The sequence below is a fragment of the Otolemur garnettii genome, unplaced genomic scaffold (assembly GCF_000181295.1).
Source record: "Otolemur garnettii isolate 467f Iridium unplaced genomic scaffold, OtoGar3 scaffold00016, whole genome shotgun sequence".
In the NCBI taxonomy this organism is placed as follows: Eukaryota; Metazoa; Chordata; class Mammalia; order Primates; family Galagidae; genus Otolemur; species Otolemur garnettii.
In genome coordinates, this window is record NW_003852411.1 from 2380534 (window position 1) to 2385022 (window position 4489).

The window sequence follows — 4489 nt, forward strand, 5'->3', positions numbered from 1 at the left end:
TTAAATCTAACTAAGGATATCTTTAGTTAAATTATACCCTTCAAATTAGAGTGAAAGCAGTCATGACTGGTAAAGATAAAAATCAACCTCAACTATTCAGAGAATTACAATTTTATTTTGGCAGAAAAAGAAGAGTTCCCAGTGAAATAATGACCTAAACTGATACAAGGTAGAACTGATTTAAATTGTGGGTAAACTCACCAAGCTTCAAATCAACAATAATTATTTTTTTCTTATGTTGGTGGTAGAATATGTGGAAACATTCCACTGACCTAAAAATAAAATAATAACAAAACAAAACAAAAAGATTATTGTGTGTTTCCTGGAAAATGCATATTTTGCAAAGATTTCTATAAATACTCTGGCTTCAGTTCTTAGTAAATAATTTTTCCACTTCATAAATGCTGAATTATGATTATCCCCATTTTGGATCTATTACCTCCTTATCTAGAATTTTGTGAATTTCATGAATTATTCTAAAACTTCCTATACTGTTTTATTTGTTTTTTCCATTGCTTCTCCTTTAACTATTTAGTATGTATCTTACTATTGCATATTAACTTGCTTATCTTTTTATTTTTTAATAAATTCTTGGTAAAACTAGCGTGCCCTTTTACAATCTAAGGATAGAGCGTTTAGAGTAAGTTCAGGTCTCCATAATGGTTTTGCTCCTGATAATGTTTTCTCCTGATAATTATTTAACGAAAGGATATATCTCATTGCTAAAATCTAATTCTTAAAGTGAGTATACATTTATTAGTAGGGAATTGAATTTGATATGTATTATGCCAGAAATAGATTCAAGTTTCCTGTAGCATTTAAATGAAATCTTAAAGTGATATAAAAATAAGTGAATTTTTAAAAGCAAATATTTTCTCATATTTAAATATTTTTATTATCCTGATATGCACTCAGTATATTCATTCTGTTCATATATAGTGTCCATATTGAAATATATTTCTCTACTGTATTATGTAGTGTGCTGCATACAATTCAAAAAAAATCTGAAGCGAGTTATATTTTAGTGAAATTTTGTTTGCCATGGAGCACAGAATTCTTTCCCTTTAAAAAAGCAAGTAGTTTGCATGTGCCTGTGCTTAGGCATAACATGAAGAAATAAGAAATTCCATCAAATCAAGATTCACAGTGCAAAAATAAACCTCGCAACAAACTAAACCTGAAGTCAACACAACCAGTAAACTGATGAGATTAATAACTTGGTAATGCATAATTTTTGAAACAAAGAATTAGAAAATATGTAGTTTGGTAATAATAGCCTTAAACACACGCATACATATAGATGCCAACAACACATAAAATGAAAGAGCATATTTTAAAAGTATTTTCAATTGCAGCATTTAGAAGAGCTTTTTTTATATAGGGAGTGACTGTAAATTTTGTTTACATAGAGAAAACCCCGGCCAAGCTCTATTTACTAGTTTGTTTTTTCCTTAGAAGAAAGCTGCTCCCACTCCCAGTGGTCCTGTTGAAATCAGCCTCCTCTAGTTGTTTACATCAAGCCAATATTCTCATTTTTATCAACTATTTTGTAGCTTCTCATACTTACAAATATATCCTGTAGAGCAGCCCACCATGCTCAATTTTATCTCCTCTTCATTACAGTCCTTTTGAAATCAGGTTCTGAAATTTCATGAGACACCCAGCATTTTATTTTTCCCAGCATAAAAGGATTTTACTGTCTCTGTAATTACCTTCTATGGCACTGTGGCCTCTGTACCAATGTTCTGTTTTTATACACAAGCATCTATGCAAAGAGAGGTTTTGTTGAATATGGAAAGTAGTGCTGTGGGATTCCAATGCATTGCTGATAAAGAGGTTTTATCTCCCATTATCAGACCGTCTGAAATGATCAGATAATTGGAAGTAGTAGCTCCATGAAATCTTCAAAACTTTTCTCCAAAATAATTTTTGTCTACTTTAAAAAACAGCTACAGCTTACATTCAAGTCCCTTTTTTAAAAGGCAGAGAATTGAGTACAAATAAGTAGGCACTACTGCAAACACACGTTATCATATTGTTGCAAGCTGTTAAAATTTATTTGGAATAGTGAAATTACTGAGCATTACAACAGCTGAAGAATCGAAAAAGGACTCTTTTCTAGTTAAACCTTTCTGGTTCCTTCAACCGGTCCTCGAAGGCAGTTTTGAACTCTCCAACATTTTCCAGTTTGCTAATATGCCTGTTAAAATCTGGATTGAACACACAATACTTAAAATGAGGTCTAAAGAATACAGAATATGGGGAAATTGTTAATGTCCTTGTCCTGTGTCTAATCCAACTGTGTGTATGTGTGTTTGAGACAGAGAGGGAGGGAGAGAGAGAGAGAGAAACAGAGGGTGGGAGTTGAGAAATATTGGAATAAAATAGCAAAAGAGGTCAGAAGCAGTTGATAGAGCCAGCGCTTCTTAAAATATTTAGGAGTCCAGTAAGGTAGAAGGTTATCTTTATCTTTTCTTCCCCAAATAGTTCATTTGGGGGAGAATCAAGAATGTTTCCCCTTTCTCATGGTTGGGTGCAGGGAGCTGGCAGGAAGATTCTGAAAGGCCTCCCCTGCAAGAGCCTTTTACCTTTTACTCTGGAAGAGTGCCAGTTTCAAAGCCTGCTTAGAAGTCAAACATGAGCATCTTCCTATAGAGTGAAAACTGGGCATCCACAGAGACTGAGCAATAAAGAAGTTGTGGAATGGAGAGAGACAGAGTGAGCAGAATGAGGAGGTGGAAGGTGGTCCTGGAGGGATGCCAGGAGACAGTGTAGATGCTTGTGGCAGATCTCTGGGCATTTTTAGTTTCCCTAAAGAAGGGTAGGGCAAGTTCAGTTAATGGAGTCAGAGCCAGGGAGTCCTTGGAACATAGGCGGATCAGACGGATTCAGAGCTCTCAGGGCAGGTAACATGATCGTTGTGCTTTCTTTTACTTTTTTCACATGGATTTTTTCATTAATTTTTAATTAAAATCATAACAGTATACATTTGTGGGTACAACATGATGATTCGATATGCAATGTGGCATGCTTAAATCAAACTCATTAACATTGCCATCACCTCACTTACTTATTTTTTGTGGTAAGACATTTGTAATTTACTCTTAGTTTTTTTTATTTTTTATTGTTTTACTCTTAGTTATTTTGAAATATACCCCTGCATTGTGCTCATTAGGCAAGATCCCACCCAAGAGATCTCTCCTCCCACCAGTCACCCCCCTTCCTCCTCAATCCTCCCCCTTGCTAGACCAAATTTGTGTTTTATAATTCATATAAATGTGCAAGTGTTTATATAGTGGGTTCATAATAGTATTGAGTACATGGATACTTTTTCTTTTTTCTATTCTTGAGCTACTTTACTAAGAAGAATGTGTTCCAGCTCCATCCAGGTAAACATAAAAGATGTAAAGTCTCCATCTGTTTACAGGTGAACAGTCTTGCATGCTATACATATGCCACAACTTGTTAATGCGTTCATGGGCTGATAGGCATGGGTGTTGTGCTGAGGCAGCTGGGAATGCCCTTTCCTTTCAGAGGCCAGTTCTTTCTGATGGCCCTCTTCATACCCTTCTAGAGCACCTTCACTCTATTCCTGTTTCAGCCAAAATAAATCTGAAGTAACACAAGTTCAAATGTGTACAAAGGATATTCAGTATTTTCGTATGTTTAAAATCCAAAATGGACTTCACAAGAACAGAATATTAGAAATTATGATTTTTAGCCCTTGTCATTTATGTCTTCTGCAAAAGAGGGGGCAATATAACTACCTTGTTAATGGTGGTGGGGTAAGAAATAAGCAGTAAGCCTGCTATTCACAGCGCATCCTATTTATATTATATAGTTTTTGCATTTGTTCAGAGGGTGACACTTTATGATGTATTCTAGAAGCAAGACAAACTCTTAGACATTGGCGAATTCTTCAGTGGAATGTACCTAGTAGGCAGTGGTTTGTGCCATATTTGGAGAAAGATTGAAGTCTGCTCCTGCTTTCCTTGAACTCTGAATCTGGCCCTCCGAGCATCTCCAGTCTGTTTTCTCTGCCTGGGTTTCTTGCCTCTGTGTTGTCTCTACGGAGCATCCTCTGTCTGTCTTTGTAGACTCAGTGACCCCCCTGCTTAGAGCGTGGTCTAAAACTCTGCAGTCCAGACAGTGGACCCATCCTGGTCTTGTCCCCTCTGACTTGCTGCTGACTAGAAACAACTAAACTTTGGCTTCTGGTTTGCGTGAACCTAAAACATAGTAACCACAGAAATTAGAAACAGATTACTGAGTACCCAACACTGTTATCAGCACAAAACGAATATAAATAGCAATTGAAGTTAGTTACCATTTTTGTCTGCATTTATTCAAATGATGTCCTTTAAAGACGCCTTTAATTATAATTGTGGTCCTGCTGTTCTATTAAGTATAGTCACTAACTCCCATTCTTCTTTTCCTCCTGGCAGCTATTCTAAATCAATTCTCTAGGCCTTCCCTGGAAGTCAGTAAC

The 4489-nt window shown here is 36.0% G+C and overlaps 1 protein-coding gene across 2 annotated transcripts in view; it reads right to left on the bottom strand.

Moving 5' to 3' along the window:
* The window catches only part of RGS13 (regulator of G protein signaling 13), a 24582-nt gene extending 22822 nt beyond the window's left edge, over positions 1-1760 (bottom strand). Inside the window, exons 1-2 of one of the 2 annotated variants that reach the window (XM_012802636.2) lie at positions 1568-1760; positions 202-272 (exon numbers count right to left, since the gene is read on the bottom strand). The gene's annotated coding sequence lies outside the window, so the exon portion shown is untranslated. The remainder of the gene's footprint in view (positions 1-201; positions 273-1567) is intronic. The other variant, XM_003785786.2, reaches the window with a different exon arrangement.
* Positions 1761-4489: the final 2729 nt, after the last annotated feature.